At 42.9% G+C, this 19,792-nt stretch overlaps 3 non-coding genes and 2 pseudogenes across 3 annotated transcripts; 4 read left to right on the top strand and 1 right to left on the bottom strand.

Moving 5' to 3' along the window:
• The first annotated feature begins 3,668 nt into the window (after positions 1–3,668).
• On the top strand, positions 3,669–3,742 carry TRNAF-GAA. The gene has a single exon. It is a non-coding gene; the product is annotated as a tRNA-Phe (tRNA).
• A 255-nt stretch (positions 3,743–3,997) lies between these two features.
• Positions 3,998–4,072, top strand: TRNAP-UGG. The gene has a single exon. It is a non-coding gene; the product is annotated as a tRNA-Pro (tRNA).
• A 3,213-nt stretch (positions 4,073–7,285) lies between these two features.
• Positions 7,286–10,284, bottom strand: LOC121789913 (annotated as a pseudogene).
• Positions 10,285–10,744: 460 nt separating this feature from the next.
• LOC121789915 lies at positions 10,745–15,638 on the top strand (annotated as a pseudogene).
• A 34-nt stretch (positions 15,639–15,672) lies between these two features.
• TRNAK-UUU lies at positions 15,673–15,745 on the top strand. The gene has a single exon. It is a non-coding gene; the product is annotated as a tRNA-Lys (tRNA).
• Positions 15,746–19,792: the final 4,047 nt, after the last annotated feature.

The following is a 19,792-nucleotide window of genomic DNA, read 5'->3' as shown; positions in this document are numbered from 1 at the left end:
GCTACAAGGTCTTCAGTCCGACTCGGCAAAGCAGAAACATCAGTGAAAGCACCCCTGACCAACTGACTTAAGCCAGGGTGAGACCTGATCGAATAGCATATGTTAAGCATATAGCTAGACTCACTGTCAAATCTTCCAATCGTGCCTAAGACGCGGAAGTCGCCCTCTGTGTTGGTTTTGGTTTGAATCCCGTCATGACTACTGATACACCACGCTTAACACACGTCACGCTTTGCACGCTTCTCCTTGTTCAAAAGAGTTCCTGTTCTGAATCAATCGGAAAACTAGAGGAAAGCAGATGTTCTTTCTTTTAATGCATTGAATCCTTGAACTCAATTCCGTAGCTGCACATGTTGGTTAGGAAGAAAAACTCGTAAATCGCTTGAATGCGACATATGCCCTTGAACAGGGCAACATATTGGTTTAAAGGTTGGACTGGGCTGGCTTGCCCGATTGATCTCCTGACTCACGATTCCATGCCTCAAGCCAAGCCTCGGTATTCACTTGATCATGGCGGGACTCGATCATATCGGTATTAACTGTATATATGGCGTTGGTTGTTCACCGCGTTCATGTTCTCCTTCGGAGTTGTCTTCGACCTTGTTCTCTTGTCTGATAAAAGAAGAGAATATCCCAAAGGTGACTAAAACACCAGAAACGACGACTACCCGAGCTAATACCTAATACATAGTTCCGTCTATGGAGCCTAAAGCTTAAACCATGGCATGGCAGTAATAAGAAGTAAGTTGGCCTAGTCTCTCGCCCAGCTTTCGCCTTCTGAAGTGGCCAAGTTGAAGCGTTCAACGGTTCTTCGGCCTACCGCCTTTCTTTTTTTTTTTAGTTACCGACCTAAACAAAAGAGATTAGCCTCTTGATCGATCGATTGATTGGATCGAAGTACGAAGGGGTTGATTGAAGTGTGAGATCAGCCCAAGACTAAGGCCGAGCAACTAGCTGCTGCAAGATTGGACGTCTATCTATCTCACCACGCCCCCTACTCCTATAAGGTATAAGGGCCGGTGGAAGGAATGCTCTGCTCATCTTTCTTACGGCTCGTTACCGCAGCGCTCGTTCGCCCCTTCGGCTTTTTCAATTCAAAAAAAAAAGGTAGTGTCTTTTTCCTGGTAAATAGCGTCTTGAAGCAAAGGCATTATTGAAGGAAAGAGATGGCGGGCCGGTCAATTGCATTAGGTAGGAGATGCAGGACCTGTCTTAACCGCAAGTGCATTCGCTATTCGATTCCATCCTCGATCCCACCAAATTTGGATTCCTTTGTATCTCTTCTTTACTTTTAAGTGAGAAGGGGGGGTGACAAAGGGTATACTTTCTTCTCTCTATGTCGCCGTCTCATCAATGAGCGTAGATTAATTAATAGATATGAGATATCGCTTTTGTGCTTGTCAATCTCTATCCCATTCTTCAGGTATAGTTTTCTTTGATCACAGCTCGACAGGTGATCCGTCCTTTCGTCATAAGGCGTGGTCTGACTCTGAGAAAAACCATTCCTGTGTTTAGGTCCCTACTAAGCAGAATTCGTAAACTATGCAAAGGCTATTATTTGAAGACTTTTGATTTTATAGCAATAAAAGCAAAAACAATTCTCAACGCCCTTACGAGGTAGTGATGAGTTAAACTACTCGTGTTGGCATGGAAGTCAGCCCGGTAAACTGATTCCATTCTGCTACTAGGGTTCCAAACCTTCCCCTTAGCTCTATAAAGACCTTTTCAACTCAAAAAAAAGATACTAAAGCTATTTATAGTTGTTCGGAAGGATTCGTTTACTTCCTGCAAATTGCTTATGTAAGAACTAGTAGAAAGAAAGGAATTTTGAAAAAAAAGAAAGAATAAGGATAGGGGCAGCATTGATAGATCGTTGAATGAGAATGCTTGAATGGGAATCGTCTTAGCAACTGGCTATAGACATGAGTCAAAGCCGCCGAGAGAGGAGAGAGCATTTTCATGAGAGAGGGACGAGCAAGTGACAGATTGGGAAAAAAATAGGTAGGCCTTTTCTGAGCGGTCATTTAGAAGCCTTGTTAGCGACCCATCATTCTTCCCTAAGCTGTCAGAGTCCGATCGAAGCGAGCAAGAAATAGAAGAATCATCGCTCATAGATGTGAATTGAGAAAGCAAGCCCGAATTCTTTTGAATTTCATTTTCATTAGGCTCTATAGTCTGGTCCCTGTACCTGGTAAGGTCTGATTGTTATCTGTAAGTCTTGTTTTGACCGCGGGAAGGTGAACTTTGCAAAAGTGCTTATTTGGTTGGGAAAAATAAGACTTCTGACTCCCCCGAAAAAAAGTTTCAGCTATTGATGTAGCCTCTTGTCGATACTACTAGTCTTGTCGCTACCTACTCGAAAAATCCCTTCTATACTACTCAACAGAAGGAAAAATCCCATCAAGATAGATTGAATCGACGACCTATACTTAAACTAAAGGCACAAGGGAATCAAGAGTTCAAGAGCACAGAACAGAGGAAATGCACATGGGTCTCCTTGAAGAACGAAGTCTAAGATAAAGTAAAGGTAGAGTGGGCGCACTTTTGCTCTGCTTGGATTGGCATGGCTGTCCCCCTTTGCTAGTGGAGGCTCGGCCTTTGACTCCGCTTGCCTCTACTTTTCATGTCAAGCGTACAAGTGTAGTTTAGTGGGATTGACTTCTAAAGACAGGAATTCTTTTTCATCTCCCCTGTATAAGTCGACGTCTTAACCTGACTTCCTGAGCTCAGTTGATTGTTGAAGCAGTAGCTCTGGATCGAGAGAGCTGGGTGCTTACCTTATTATTTTATTATGAAAAGGAGAAAGGGCTTTTTTTATAGAGAGAGATGAGTCAGGGGGGTTTGCTGGCTAACTCGTGCAATCAACGACAAATTCCTTCGCCTTAGTAAGCTAGCTTTGTAAGCTAAGCAAGCCTGGTTCTCCGGGCTTTCTCCCTTCTCGACCAGACGAAGGAGATATGAATTCCATTCAGGCGGGTAAGGGCTTGGCTTGACCGTGTCTTTTCTCGGGTCGGAGGCGAAAACTGGAAAGTTCATCATTAAGTGGTGGGCTGTTCATAGAAAAGAAGGCGTCGCCCAACGAGTGGCAGATCTGGATAGAGTCTCGCTCATAGAAGAAGAGTACGCGCGCTAGCGCGCTACGGCTTAGGCAGTTGATCGGATCAGATAGCCCTTCGGGCAACCAACCAAACCAAACCCGGCACATCCAATTCCATTCCGATCAACAACTTGGAGGTATGGCTGAGTGGCTTAAGGCATTGGTTTGCTAAATCGACATACAAGAAGATTGTATCATGGGTTCGAATCCCATTTCCTCCGGCACGGAAATGAAAGGGGCGGGCGAAATTACGTGAGAGAAAGAACCTCTTGGTTGAGTCCAGTCCCCTGAATAGCACTACTTACTAGGATCCGAAGGAGTTGCGCCTTGTTTTTCTTTGACCGGCCTATCTTCTTTCTATAAGCAAGCTCCCTCCGGCCGTCCAGTCCCTGGACGGCTCTCGGTTCTTGAGCATGTTGGGGGATTAGGCGGCAGTTGAAAGAGCTGCTCGAAAGCTTGACGAACAAGCGAAAAAGCCTATATTATATATATGAGTCAAGGGCCTTTCCCTTACTAGTTAAGTGGTAAGGTAGGGCGCTATTCGATGAAGAAAACAGACTTTAGGAAAGTGGTTCAGGTAGCTCAGCTGGTTAGAGCAAAGGACTGAAAATCCTTGTGTCAGTGGTTCGAATCCACTTCTAAGCGGGCGAAGGGTCCAAACGTAGCCGGGAGCAAGCCGGATTTTTAAATTCAAGTGAAAGAGTAAGCCAAAAAATGTGAGCGCTCCTGCACTATACGGCTTTTTGGCGTCCCCCTATCTTGTCTTGCTGGAGGCATCTAAAATAAAAAAAGCGGTTTATTATTCGGATTGGTTCTCGCATCCCTGTGCCCAAAAGGATGGGCGAGTTCGGTTTGAGTCTTCATCGATCGGGTGGATCTATATGCTCCGGGGTGGTGAGACGAGGTGTAGCGCAGTCTGGTCAGCGCATCTGTTTTGGGTACAGAGGGCCATAGGTTCGAATCCTGTCACCTTGATGTGGGGCCTCTTTCAGCCTCAAACGTAAGTAACTTAGTGCAGTGCAAGAGGAAGAAGAAAATGAAATACGAACAACCGCGCTGGTCGTAATAAATCGATTTGACTGATCCAATGGATATCCTTAGTCTAAAAGAAAGGGTGCTAATATTAATATGAGAAACAAGAGTCTTCGAATGTCTAATTTTTTGGTCAGAATTTCGATCGTTTTATTTTGTTTTCTTTTAATATACTTGGTTTTTCTATTGATTGGAATTTCTTTAAATCCGCTTTTTTTAAAAGGAAAGTCCATGCTACTAGCAAAAGGGATCCACTTCCTCCTTTCTAGGCTTGGTTCGTTTGGTCTCGTACTCCTACTGGCAGGTCTTTTGCTTCTCGATGATAGCGGTTTATCCTGTAACATGATGGCTCGTTCGGGGGCCTCTGGTGATGGAGATGGATCAGGTTTATTAGTACCACCAAAGTTGTAGAGACGGTTTTGGAAGAATTTGCAGTGAATCACTACAATGCTGTGAGTACCTAAAAACAAGGCAAGGATACAGTTAGAAACATTTGGATTCTGGTTTACCAGATTGCTAGTCTGCTTTCCTAACCGTTTAATCGCTTCTTGGACCCCTTCTTTACCATGGTTTTGAGACAGATTGCTTCCAAGACCAGGTGATCCAGATTGTGCTTAAAGGTGGCACTTTCAGTAGGCCAGTTAAAGTATGTTCCTTTGGTGGTAGCTTCTTGCTAGGCTATGCCTTGTCTCTCTAAGATTCTAGATTCAATTCAAGGTGGGTCCTGTCAGTGTAAGGAGTCTCGAGGTTGCCTTGTTCATACTAACGAGATTGAATTAGTCTTCCGCGTGCCTTAGTGCTTGTCTATGATCTAGAGCATCCTTAATTGAAACCTCTAATCTCTTTCGTCAATGAAAACAGTTGATTGGCATGGGACACCTTGCCAATCAATGGTTAACACCAGCTACATCGCCTTAGCCTTATACAGCACATATTGGTTTAGAAGAAGTTAAGGGGTCGTAGCTCGGGTCTTTCCTTTAGATCGCCTTTGTCTCGGAAGTCTCATACCTCTAGCTCCTGTCCCGCGCTTTAACCGTGTCTCGGTCTCGTACCATAGGCACATCTGATTGGTTTGTATTAAATTAAGAAAGAAGTCCTCTATCAACAATGCCTTTAGCGGCAGGTGCTTTAACCGCTTAGCTGCACGTGCACTACGGTTATTCCCTGATCCCATTCAAAGCCCCTTCTGGATGTTCTCCTCTTCTATTGCCTATGATTGGGCTCTGTAGTCGTATGATGAACCAGGCTTCTTTGCTATTCTGCACTCAAGCTTATAGCTGCTAAACCAAGAGTGTTTTCTTCTGAATCTGTAGTTAGGGGAATGCCCCGCTCAATCTTCCCAAGAGGACTGACCTGACTCGGCAATTGAAGGCTATATTCCTATTCCTCCATCTCGCCATGAATTCCTTTTGCAGAAAAGATTCCCAGATCCTGATGTGAAGGACTCGACCAATCGCCGAGAGGCATCTCGATTCTCCTCATGATGTCCGTTGAAGAGTCTTGCTTTCGAAGAAAAGCACCCCTTCTCGGGCTCGGGTGTTTTGTTTTAATTGGGCTTTGACATTACATTGATTGTTATGGTGAACCGGGCAATCTCCATTCCTAAGGACCTCAATCGTCGAAACTAGAGGCTAATGCTAATAAAAAAGATTGGCCATGATAGCATGAAAAGTAGGCTTAAAAGCCGATCAGTGCATTCTCCGGGAAAGCATTCAATTTAATCGTTGTTCTTGTCTTCTCCTTCGTACCCTGAATCGTTAGTAAAAGTCAAGGAAAGCGTTGATTTCCCGAAAGGTGACTTCTTATAAATGACGGAGTCAAAAAAGCCCGACTTTCGTCGCGTCATACAACGCCGAATTCTTACTTGCACGAGTATCTTCTCCAGACCTTTCCACCCATTAGGCTCTCCGGAGAAAGAAGTTTACATTCTACGAAAGTCACCCACATTCTAAAAGACACGAGAACAAAGCCCTTCAAACTAGGGAGAAGGCTCATTACTTTCTACATTTCTCTTTTAGAGAGTCTCCTTTACACGAAGTTTCCTTTCTCGTCTGTCTTTGTTTTCACCTAACGGTTACACTGTAGATGGTCGGGAGTTTTCATAAGTAGAAAGTCAAAGTAGTGCAGCATCCGACCTGAAGGGATCTGCGCTAGCCTATTTCGTTGGGAAACTCTACCGAAGCATATGTGTTAAGGATAGAGTCATTTCACCGATACGGATAACCGACTTGAGGTAGTCGTAGACTTATCGGATGAACTCTTCTCTCTCAATGGAAGCTAGATTGCTAATGCTAAAGAGTACAGTAGAAGGCTTGGAAGGAGAGTTCACTTTGTTGGTACTACTGCCCTTAATAAGTCTCGATAAGAAGCTCCCTCTTAAAGCGATAGAAATGAAATCAATGTTAGAATCCTCGCGCACCGAAGAAGCAGTACCGTACCATACTGAGCAAAGGTAGAAAGATAAAAGGAATCTTTCTCTTAGGGGATCTTCCTTACTAACTGACTTGACTGATTAACTGATTCGGGGAACGAAGCCCCACGGTTCGCTTGCTTCAGTCATGTCATCAGGAGGTTTTCTTCCTGCTGAAGTGAATCAATGCAGGTATTCGCTTAGCACGAATCTTGCTATAGGTTAGGACTTCTATAACACTAGGTAGGCGACAAAGAAGGTCTTTCTCAAGCTAAGTACGTTCAGTTCAATCCATGGTTGGAATGACTGATCAATGGTACTCTGATTCCACTACCGGCCGACTGGACTGATCCAGGTAGCTCAGATCTAGGTTATACAGTTCGGTGTGAGATGGTTCGCTTGGTCTAGTGTGTTAGGGATAGCTGAACAGAGAAAGAGCAGCTTCTCACTGTGCCCGGTTCCAAAAGCATTGAAAGAAGACAAGTTTTTTCCTAGAGGAGACTTCCTTCGACTATCAGATAAGGGTCTACTAAATTCAAAACAGACACGAGGGGGACCACCTTAGCTAATTGTGAGACCCCTTACTAATTCCCTGAGGGCATGACTCAGGAACAGAACAATTCTCTCTTAGACTGAAGGAATAGGACCTTCTCTCTTTGAATCAAACGTTGAATGAAATCGATTCTTTTTTTTAACCCTTTTGGGATCGAAACAACCTAGGAAAGATTGTCTGCCTACATAACGATCTCCCAGACTAAGGAAGAAGGTATCAGATCCCTGTAGTTCGAGCCCTTTTGTTAAAGCAGTTCCTGTACTTTGAATGAATTCAAGCTAGTAAAGGGAAGGGGCCCGGTTCACCTCTCCCCTTCTTCTTTGGATGGCTTGTTATCGTATAGCTTTGGTTGACTAGCCTTTCACTTGTTCTTTTATAGCTTTCAGTTCTTCTTTCTTAGTCTACCGGTTCTTGTTCGTACTCTCCAGGATAAGCCATTCTAACAGGGTTTTTTCCATAATGCAAGCCATTCCGTCCACTCAATCCATACCTGGCTTCCTAGTTCAGGATCTCCTGTAGGTAGAATGGTGATCATGTAGGTCCAGATCTCAATGCCAGGCCGAGCCTGTATCCGTCCGAATCGTCTTTCTAAGGTTCCTCATCTCCGAAAGAGTAGGATGTATGAAGTCAATTCCTTAGCTTAAGAGCTTGAATGAAGATATAAGTCAAGAAAGAAAACTAGACTTTCGAGGCGTAATCTGCGGAAGGTGTAATCAAAGATTTGATAATTGATTCATCCGCGGCGTACATTTGTACGAACTTTAAGCATATACTTAGGCTAAATGGGAGAAAAGACGGAGTTATACCCGGACCTATTTGGTAAAAAGAATACCTGATTCTCTTTCAAAGTGAAAAATTCCTTTTTCTTAGTCGACACCTTCGTGGACTGAGAAAACGTAGTGGAGTCAACCGGTTGTGAACCCACTTGCTGGGGTCTTGTTTCCGGGAGGTAAGCTTCGGAGATTAGACCGGCGCTGTCGTTAGAGCATTGATAGGACAAAAGGCAGACAAGAAGTTAATCGTTACGAAGCTCCTCTTTCTGAGTGATTTGATTGGATTGTTTTTTGGTGATTGTTAACCGATTGCCAGATGACTTTGGCAATAAGTTCCATGTGTATTCAGGTTCGGGATAAGACTTCACTATAAATATGATATATGAATATGATGGAATCCTTTTTTATTCTTAAATAGAATGAAAAAAAGGGTTTTTCTTCTGTCTCTTCGCATTGAACAAAAAAAGAAATGTTTGTTCTCTCCTAGAAAGAATTTTTTCGTAAAATCTCGTCTAATAACAAGTAATAAATTAAGACTCTATTCGAACACGGAACGAAAAAGACAATATACAGGATGGGTCGAAAGATTTATGATACTTCGCTTGATTCAGAGAAACTACAGGATATATAAAGAATATACCAATCCCAAGGATCCATAGGTTTAATTGTGGATCCAAGACAACACTAGAAAAATTCGAGTCTTCTATTTCTATTTCAAATCTTCTATATCTAGAGATATGTGTATTTATCCAAAATACGTGCAATGCGCTAGAATCTTTGTATTCGGCTCAATCCTTTTAGTAAAAGATTGGGCCGAGTTTAATTGCAATTCAATTAAGAGAACGGAGAGTAATTACTTTTCATTTTCCTTATTTTTATTTATCCAAAGTATCCACTGCTTTAAACTCAAATTGGATTTCTTTCCATACCTCACAAGCGGCAGCTAGTTCAGGACTCCATTTGCAAGCTTCACGGATAATTGCATTACCCTCAGCAGCAAGATCACGTCCTTCATTACGAGCTTGTACACACGCTTCTAGAGCTACTCGGTTAGCTACAGCACCTGGCGCATTACCCCAAGGGTGTCCTAAAGTTCCTCCACCGAACTGTAGTACAGAATCGTCTCCAAAGATCTCGGTCAGAGCAGGCATATGCCAAACGTGAATACCCCCTGAAGCCACGGGAATAACACCTGGCAGGGAGACCCTGAAATAAATACCGCGACTTCGATCTTTTTCAATAAAATCATCACGTAGTAAATCAACAAAGCCTAAAGTAATGTCTCTCTCTCCTTCAAGTTTACCTACTACGGTACCAGAGTGAATATGATCTCCACCGGACAAACGTAACGCTTTAGCTAGTACACGGAAGTGCATACCGTGATTCTTCTGTCTATCAATAACTGCATGCATTGCACGGTGAATGTGAAGAAGTAAGCCATTATCTCGGCAATAATGAGCCAAACTGGTATTTGCGGTGAATCCTCCTGTTAAGTAGTCATGCATTACGATAGGAACTCCCAATTATCTAGCACAGCTCTTTGGATCATCTCTTCGCATGTACCCGCAGTAGCATTCAAGTAATGCCCTTTGATTTCACCTGTTTCAGCCTGTGCTTTCTAAATTGCTTCGGCACAAAATAAGAAGCGGTCTCTCCAACGCATAAATGGCTGGGAGTTCACGTTCTCATCATCTTTGGTAAAATCAAGTCCACCGCGAAGACATTCATAAACCGCTCTACCATAGTTTTTAGCAGATAACCCCAATTTAGGTTTAATAGTACATCCCAGCAGAGGACGACCGTACTTGTTCAATTTATCTCTCTCAACTTGGATCCCATGAGGCGGGCCTTGGAAAGTTTTAATATAAGCAGGAGGAATTCGCAGATCTTCCAGACGTAGAGCTTTGAATCCAAATACATTTCCTACAATGGAAGTAAACATGTTAGTAACAGAACCTTCTTCAAAAAGGTCTAAAGGGTAAGCTACATAACAGATATATTGATCTTTTTCGCCAGGAACGGGCTCAATGTGGTAGCATCGCCCTTTGTAACGATCAAGGCTGGTAAGTCCATCGGTCCACACAGTTGTCCATGTACCAGTAGAAGATTCGGCAGCTACCGCGGCCCCTGCTTCTTCAGGCGGAACTCCAGGTTGAGGAGTTACTCGGAATGCTGCCAAGATATCAGTATCTTTGGTTTCGTATTCAGGAGTATAATAAGTCAATTTGTACTCTTTAACACCCGCTTTAAATCCAACACTTGCTTTAGTCTCTGTTTGTGGTGACATAAATCCCTCCCTACAACTCATGAATTAAGAATTCTTACAACAACAAGGTCTACTCGACACGAATGAATTGGGCGTTAATGAAACTTTTCCCAGGAATCTTTCACAAACTTCCCAACTAATACTAAATACTAATATTATATTATCAACTAATCAGAATGTTTGATTATTAGACCATGGTATTTGATTTACCAAACACATCATTATTGTATACTCTTTCATATATATAGCGCAACCCCATTTTTCTTTTTGATCTTTTTTGGAATCGAAATACCTAACCTAACTAATAAGAAATTCTCTCTTGACGGTGGTATATGTTGTATATGTAAATCCTAGATGTGAAAGTAGGGCTAATTCATCTATGAAATGATGATGAAAGGGTATAAAAAAACGAAAAGAATAGGCTATAGACCTAAATCGATATGCTGAAATAAAAAAATAAGAAAAGCCAATAAGAATAAGATAGAAATAATGAATCGTAATGTAAATAGAGTTCGGGTTCGAATTCCATAGAATATTTTATATAATATAGATGGGATTGTCTATAATGATAGACAAATGAAAAACTTTCTCAAGATCTTTATTCATCCACTTGAAATTTTTAAAATAGCTTGCTTGAGTTTGAAAATTAACTCATTGAATCATTGAAGAGTAAACGATTGAATTGGATTCGATTGGAGGGCACCAACAAAATGGAGTGCTAACTCCCATTTGTTATTGAATTAACTGATCGACATACTATCGGACATTTATTTTGAATTCGATAATTTTCACAAAAAAATTTCGACATATTTTATTTATTTATTATATTATGAGAATGAATCCTACTACTTCTGGTTCTGGGGTTTCCACGCTTGAAAAAAAAACCTGGGGCGTATTATCCAAATCATTGGTCCGGTACTAGATGTGGCCTTTCCGCCAGGCCAGATGCCTAATATTTATAACGCTCTGGTAGTTAAAGGCCGAGATACCGTTGGTCAACCAATTAATGTGACTTGTGAGGTACAGCAATTATTAGGAAATAATCGAGTTAGAGCTGTAGCTATGAGTGCTACAGATGGTCTGATGAGAGGAATGGAAGTGATTGATACGGGAGCTCCTCTAAGTGTTCCAGTCGGTGGAGCGACTCTAGGACGTTTAATGTGCTTGGAGAGCCTGTTGATAATTTAGGTCCTGTAGATACTCGTACAACATTTCCTATTCATCGATCTGCGCCTGCCTTTATACAGTTAGATACAAAATTATCTATTTTTGAAACAGGAATTAAAGTAGTAGATCTTTTAGCACCTTATCGCCGCGGGGGAAAAATCGGACTATTTGGTGGAGCTGGGGTTGGTAAAACGGTACTCATTATGGAATTGATTAACAATATTGCCAAAGCCCATGGGGGGGTATCCGTATTTGGCGGAGTGGGTGAACGTACTCGTGAAGGAAATGATCTTTACATGGAAATGAAAGAATCTGGAGTAATTAATGAAGAAAATATTGCAGAATCAAAAGTGGCTTTAGTTTATGGCCAGATGAATGAACCGCCGGGAGCTCGTATGAGAGTTGGTTTGACTGCTCTAACGATGGCGGAGTATTTCCGAGATGTTAATGAACAAGACGTACTTCTATTTATCGACAATATCTTCCGTTTCGTTCAAGCCGGATCCGAAGTATCGGCCTTATTGGGTAGAATGCCTTCCGCTGTTGGTTATCAACCCACCCTGAGTACTGAAATGGGCTCTTTACAAGAAAGAATTACTTCTACCAAAGAAGGATCCATAACTTCTATTCAAGCGGTTTATGTACCTGCAGACGATTTGACCGATCCTGCCCCTGCTACCACATTTGCACATTTAGATGCTACTACCGTACTATCAAGAGGATTAGCTGCCAAAGGGATCTATCCGGCAGTAGATCCTTTAGATTCAACCTCAACCATGCTTCAACCTCGGATCGTTGGTGAGGAACATTATGAAACTGCGCAAAGAGTTAAGCAAACTTTACAACGTTATAAAGAGCTTCAGGACATTATAGCTATCCTTGGGTTGGACGAATTATCCGAAGAGGATCGTTTAACCGTAGCAAGAGCGCGAAAAATTGAGCGTTTCTTATCACAACCCTTTTTTGTAGCCGAAGTATTTACCGGTTCTCCGGGGAAATATGTTGGTCTAGCAGAAACCATTAAAGGGTTTCAATTGATCCTTTCCGGAGAATTAGATGGTGTGAGAAAGGAATTTTTAGCATGATGGGTGTGTTGATTTTGAAAAGTTCTGTTAGGTTCTTAGTAGCAATCGGCGACCTTTTCTTCTTTTACTTCACATAGCTTTTCGTCTCTTTGATAGCTGGAAGTTCTCCAAAAGTATGAAAAGCTGGAGGACTTTGTACCATCCATTCTGGTGTGGGTTCATCTTCGAAAGGAGCCTTTCCCGCGAGGACAATTTGCTAAGCTCAAGCCTAGAGCTGATGGACCATTCAAAGTTCTCAAACGCATTGGTGAAAATGCCTACAATACAAGATTGAACTACCAGCATCGTATGAGGACACTTTCAATCTTTCTCCTTATTATGGTGAAGAAAGCACTCACAGAAGGTAGCGCATCCACAGTAGAGAGAGATACCCTTCAACAACGACTCGAGGGCGAGTCTTCAAAAACTTGACGGGGAAAACTATAAAGAGAGGAAGTCGTTTTGGAGCTGAATCCGGACCTGTCAAAGCAAGCTTCAAAAGTCATGAAAGAAGGCTAGATAGCGGTCTTAGGAACCTACTTTGATTGTGGTACCAATGAAGCTTTATCATAAGAAAAGAAAGTCATCGATAAGTGGAGTTATAGGACCAACGACGATCTTATCCTAAAAGAGAAGGAGGAGTCAGTTTTCTTTGAAGATCGAGGAAGAAATCGGACAATTATGCCATTCGGAAGAAGTATTCTACAGAAGAAAAGCCTGTTACGAGTAAGTGGAGAAGAAAGATCTACAGAGATTCTTATCTCATTCCATTCCAGTGGCTCAACCAGTAACCAATGGCGAAAACTAAAAAATCCATGGTTTCCCGGTAGAACCCTCTTTCACCCAAGTTGTTTCGGAACCGGAAAAAAGAAGTGGTTTTTCGCACAGCTTGCTCATAGTGCAGGTCCCACTTGTATATTGTATTTGGCCGAAGAAGCATCAGACAGGTTGGAGTTCTTACCTTCTTGGGACTCCATGGACCAAGATCTTCTTTTATTATATGGTCAATACCGATCCACTTTAGCAGATCATATGGATGTAGAAAAAGCTTCACATTTTGATGAATTGGAAACATCTCTTTTCCATTTCTATTTACCCAGTTCATATCTTTCTTTCGTGTGTTCCCGGGAGGAATTCGATCTCTTCAATCTCGGAATACCACCTAAATAACTGCGGCCAGAGAGTCAAATAGGTCGGGAAGAAAGAGTCTGAGGTCGGGTTGGACGACATACATCTTGGCTTGGTTGGTCCCACCATCACTAGAGATTGGACATATATAGTTTATTTCTTCTAAATAAAAGATTCAACTAACTATTTTTGAATATTCAAATTTGAAAATAGCTGCAAGACCAAAACAGGGTGAAAAAACCGAAAGCCCTTCTTTAAAAAAAAAACAAGTTCCCAGGCTTACATACCCGGCTCAACATTCTTGGAAAACAATCGAATCGAGGGTCCGGAGGAGAATCGGCCATTCAATCTTGTGAACTAATCGAGACCGAAATTGGAAAAAGAGATACGAACGGAGAGGAATAACCAATCGATGAAAGAACATGAAACCATTCTGTTTCAATAGAGGTACGAGAAAGGGTTGGGGGCAATGAAGTAGGTGAAGTGGTTGGATTTTGCGAGCTGTTCCAACCACTGCTGGATGTGATTCCAAGAGCCGAACGAGAATGAATACCACACAGAAGAGTCAAGACCAGGCTCCCTAATGGAATGTTTAACCGATCCATTCCGGATCGACCGAATTGGTACGGAAGTTGTAACATGGGAAAACCACGGAAAACACGACTTATTTGAATAACCCGGTGACCCACCAATTGTAGAAGTAGGATTTTTTGAAAGCAATAAGCACTTAAATAATACAATTCAAGTATACCATCTTCTTTCTCATTTCGAGGAAAGGGTGCGGAAGGAAAAGGAAACAACGGAGGGATCCGAATCGGACCTAAATGGGAATGACATGAAAAGTCTTTTTCAAAACCTAGCATTAAGGGCGTTACGACGATATACGAGAGAAATAGAGAAAAACTCGTGATTGGTGTAGAGGAGAAGATCTGTTTATGATATAGTTCAAGAAAGAGTCGTCTCATTTTTCGTTTTTTCTAATTCATTCACTTCCACTTCAAGACTGGTTCTGAACGCCGCGTAACATCATCTTCAACCAACCTCCACCGTACTAAAGAATTGCTTATACACTAAAAAGCTGCTTATATACGATACGCTTACTAAAAGACTGACTTTCATTCATATTCATTAGGCCAGCGTGAAACTAAGAAAGAGAGATGTGCCTAAGGCGGCATGTAAGCAAACTGTGCACGCTAAGAGAAGAGGAGAGATGCTCGCAATTACTACCACAAGAAAGCCGCCCCCTATCTTCGAAAGTGGCCCGTCACTTCGTTCGTACCTTCTTGGCTTAGGCTTTCAACTGAACAACATGGCGCCCCGCCGCTAGCAGAAGCTAAGCGCTTGAAAAGCGCGCTAAGAAACCTTGCTTCTGTCGGCCTTTCTGTGCAACAGTCCACCAGTAGCGGAAGAGAGGGTTACCGTACATACAAGAGTATTCCAGTTCTTACGGAAGCTCTTTCTTACCAGTCAAGTAGTACAACAGCTCTATCTTACAGCCCGGCGCGGCGGGTCGCCTTTTGAATTCAGTAGATGGAAGAGACTATTAAATAGATAAGGAGTAGGTGAGTGAATGAGTCCTCACTGACCTGAGCGATTTCGATCACCTAGCAGGCCTTTTATTTGGTAGGTAAGATCGCCAAAGCGTATCATCAGATTTGTCTCCTCGGAAGAAGAATAGCCCCGCTCTCTAGCCGACTGATCCCCTTGATCCTATATTGATCATATAACTGGGAGGGAACGTGTCACATTAGAGGTGAACGATCAGAGGTGTCCTCTAATCTAATCACCACGATGAGACTGGTCCCTCTTTTAGTAGACTCAGCTATGAATATGAATGAAGAAATGAATGCCGGGCTCTTTCTTTCACTGCTAACCCCAAGAAGTTTCTTTGATACTTTCTCTTTCGTCGAGCCCCGGTGGTCCTCCTTTGAGTGTGGATTCAATTGGATGAATCTGTCAAGTCAAGGAAAACGTACGTAGCAGCAAGGATGGTGCATCGCCTATTTCTCGTTCTCGCTCGGTAGCCAAAACGAACACGCCTGCTACCTACTGTACTGGACCTTCGACCAGGCATTCTACCTTTGTCGAATCGGAACCGCGCTCCTTTAATATGATGAGAAGGAGGGAAGGGGGGCCACCCTCTTTTCCGCACCAATCCTTATTTCCTACTACATCTTTTTTTGGGTGTATAGCTCAGTTGGTAGAGCATTGGGCTTTTAACCTAATGGTCGCAGGTTCAAGTCCTGCTATACCCAAACCTGCCTTACACTCTACTATGAGTAAGGACTAATTCGTGGCTTCAAAGATGACTCTTTGGCCTTTAGACTCGCTTCCGCGACTTCGCCCTTTAAGTGTAAGTGACAAGGGGGTGAGAGAAGGAGTAGTATAAGAGTGGCTCGGTCATCGATAAACCTCTCCTTATTCATTCTATAGGGCGGGGCTGCGGACCAACAATCCAGCAAAAGGGCTGAAAAGCTCCTTTAGAAAACCTTCCCCTTTTCATAATAATAAGGTAAGCATCAAAGCCCAGAAAACCCAACCTATACAAAGAGCTCTTTTCAGCCCCTACTCCTAACAAGTGAAAGTTGCTGTTGACGAAGTTTCATTCGTTGCAACGAACGTACCTCTCCCTTTTTTTCTTTTCTGGGGGTTGAAAAAAAGCAGGTTCTTTAAACCATTACAGATTCAAAAAAGAAAGATAAAAGAAAAAAAAAGGCGGGTGGCATAGGGATCCTTACCAATAAATACAACTTGACACCGCATCTCTTCCTCAACTCATTTCGACCCTGTGAGATCTTATGCTTTAACCCGAGGGAGATACAGTCCACTCCTAAATAGAATAGGTTTTGGCGTTCCGAGCCGTCCAATCGATTGAAACTGCAAAGTAGCTACTTTCCCTGTGAGGCTAAAATCATGCTACATAACTAGAGTTTCAAACCCCAATAAGGGAATCTTGTTTTTCTGTACTGGCATCGATGTGCCTGATGTTCCTGAGGGTCCACTAAATACCAAAGAGATAGGGAAGATGGCGGATACTCTTCGAAAGAGAGACCTTAATTTGGCTTGATTAAAGGTTGGGGTTGGGCTTTTACAATAGATGGGATTCGATGCAGATGGCTATGAGCCTAGCTTGCTTCCAGGAAGAGGATATTCTAAAGGCCGCAGCAGCTATTGAATCAACTATTCTTATTCAAGCTTTCTTGACGTCTTTCTACCTTACATAGAGCTTTCTATTCGCCGGTCGTTTCCAGATCTTGCAAGCCGCTGGCTGATCAAGGGAACCAATATCTGAGGCGAGGCCTTATATGATATGTTGGGAGATAGTCCGCTTTGCCTTGTTGATAGGATAAAGGATAGTAGCTCAGCTTCGGATTAGACTATGTGAAGGGATAATCAAAGCTCAGCTTCTTCACCGCTCGAGAACTCACGAACTGAAGAGCTCACGTCACAAACTAAGGATAATAGGACGAAGATCTCCATTCTCACACCGGCATAGGGGTTTTGCCTCTATCGTAGAGTAGCATACTTTCTATACTATAATATGCCGAAAGCAGTGACGATTGCTTTTGGGATTCATCTTAGAAGGCTTAGAGCTCATCTACCCCTCTTAGTCTCAGAGAGGTCTGAATCACACCCTACTAACTATATTACATCTTTCTTTGCTTCATCGCCGGAGAGCCAGAGCGAACCAAGCTGACCTAAGGCTATCACTAAACTAGACCAAATGACGTAGTCATTCTTGAGGCACTACTTTCTAGAGTAGAGTTGAGGTTTAGACTTGTTCCAATGGACGATTGCATTAAACCTTGATAATAAGTCACTGAGGAAGAAATTCGATTTATAATAATAAGAAGAATGGAATATCGAGCATTAGTCTGGGAGGTATAAGCCCGGAGCCTCCAAAGGGGGAAGGTTGAACGAAGTCGAATGAAATGAAGCAATTCCGAGCTTTCATAGGCTCAATAGGTTGCGCTAGACATAGTAGGAAAGGAAGTCACGAGAGTCGCCCGCGAAAAGTAGAGCTTGGCTTAGTTCTAAATCCTGGTTCTACGATCAAGATCCGCTTTTCAAAATGTGAGTTTGACGCGCGGGAGCCAAAAGCGCGATTTAACGCATTTGGAAGGCCTCTGGGGAGCAATAGAGAGTTTGATCAACACGTAATCGTGAGGCAGGGCAAACTAGTGATTGCTAAATATGAAAGCATGCCAAATATTCAAAATTGGATTGAAGGGGAGCCCCACCTTTCAACCATCTGAGGAGCGCACACCGGCTTTCTTCCTTGACTTCATATCGATATGTATAATTGACAGAAACCACTTTTTTTTAGCATAGCATAAAGGCTCGATTCATAGCCAGTATCTGATTCCCTCGGCATATCGGTATCGGTGGATGGCCGTGATGATGACCTACGCCTTTTGGTTTTGGAAGGAATCCCTCGCTTTCTGTGGATCGACCCGCTACTGAGGGATTGCCCTATAATCCAAGAGCCTATATTCCCGACATGGCTGGTTCAACACCTCTATTCCTACCCGAAAGATATAACATAAAACAGCGGATTATAGAAGAGCAGCGGATTGGGTAATTAAGAGACTTCCCCTACCACCGACTATTGTTGCACAGAGACGAAAGAGAATCGGTCAAGCCTAGCGCTTAATGCTTCTAGCTCTTCTTGACTGAACTTTGCTCGCCTCTTGACCTGGCCCTGGTGGGAACTACTACATGAGCCAACACCTTTTCAAAACGAGAAAAAAGGAAATTCGCTCGCCGGCCACAAAGGAAGCTAATGGTGCTGCTGACCTCACCCCACCTACTTTTGTTAGATACCAATCAGGGGCTGATTCACGTCTGGTATTAATTAATATAACGGGCAGGCAGCGCTCACTACTTCTATATATTCTATAGAAGTGAATATGAGAGAAAAAAGCTCTTCTTTCACATAGTGGGAGGCTGGCCTTCTCTCTTCTCTCTGAAGGCTGCTCCTATTCATATTCCAATCCGTTATATTGCTTATATCTTCCTCTCTCTTTGGTTCTCAAGTTTCAATCCCGATGTAATGGATTGGATTTCACCCTCGCGAGAATAGCTATATGGCTAAATTGAAGCTTGTCGGAGGTAAATCGCTTTCTTGAGCTTGCATACCAAGTTAGGATTCCTAGGAGAAGAGAAGACTGGAGTTGGAGGAGGCTGAATAGAAATTCTTGCGGATCCCCCCTTCCCTTATGTTGTTGAAAGAAATTCTTCACGTCAAATTGAAATAAGGCCACCTTTTGATTGCAGCCAAGGCAAGAATGCCACGAATGGTGTTTAGCAACCTGGAGCAAATGTTTTCCCTATCTCTAACTCTAAAAGGGTTCGACTCAATATTCTTGAAGGAATCCTTTAGCTACTAATCTAGCTTTCTATCTCTCTACCGAGCCATCTGCTTTATGCTTGATCTTGTAAATCCACTTGCAGCCAATGGCTTCTTTCCCTGCAGGCAATGAGACTAAGTCTTATTCTTTTTTTCCTGGGCATTGATCCTGTATAGCATCTCTCCAGCAAGAATGATTGGAGGCTTTGGAGTATCCAAGATTCAGGTTCATGAGAAGATTGAACTGACATGAGGTAAGCTCGATCTTTTGGGGAAAACGATATAGTTGATAAGATCAAAATCCTTCAACAGGATAAGAAACTTGAGAGGATCGACGAACCTGAGAGAGGGATCCAGAATCTGAGGAGGCGACTGGAAGGGAAGCAACTGGGCTAGGCTGCTGATCTTCTGGAGTAGCCTGACCCTGGGAAAGAGACTGTAATCGCCGCCGAGAAGAAAGATGCTGTGCCGGGTGACTGGAATCCTCTGAGGTCAGCTGAACAGGCTGACAATCGGCAGAAAATGCTGAGCAAAGCTGCTGGCCTGAAGAGTGAGGCTGATCCGTAACATCAACTGCAGAAGAATGAGGAAAAAGTTTATGAACAGGAGAAGGCCGCAATACATCTCCATCATCATTCTCCCCCGGGGCTGATTAATTAGGTTAAGGAAAATATGAGGCGACTCCATTTCCATTAAAGAGAGCATTAAGGATACATCGAGTCTCTTGGATTTCACGTCATAGCATCTATACCCGGACTGAGCATATCCAAGAAAGACACAAGTGGTTGCCTTGGGGACAATTTTTCTATTAACTGCGCAGGAATATGAACAAAACACGTGCATCCAAAGACTCGAAAATGCCTATAGTACAGTACTGCCCCAGTAAGAAGTTCGTGAGGCTGGATGGAATGAAGCTTCTTCCCCCAAAAAAAGGAGAGAGATGTCCCGTCCC

The sequence above is a fragment of the Salvia splendens genome, unplaced genomic scaffold, assembly GCF_004379255.2.
Source record: "Salvia splendens isolate huo1 unplaced genomic scaffold, SspV2 ctg368, whole genome shotgun sequence".
NCBI classification, from domain to species: domain Eukaryota; kingdom Viridiplantae; phylum Streptophyta; class Magnoliopsida; order Lamiales; family Lamiaceae; genus Salvia; species Salvia splendens.
The sequence above is the reverse complement of the archived record's forward strand: the minus strand, read 5'-3'. Positions and strand labels throughout refer to the sequence as shown.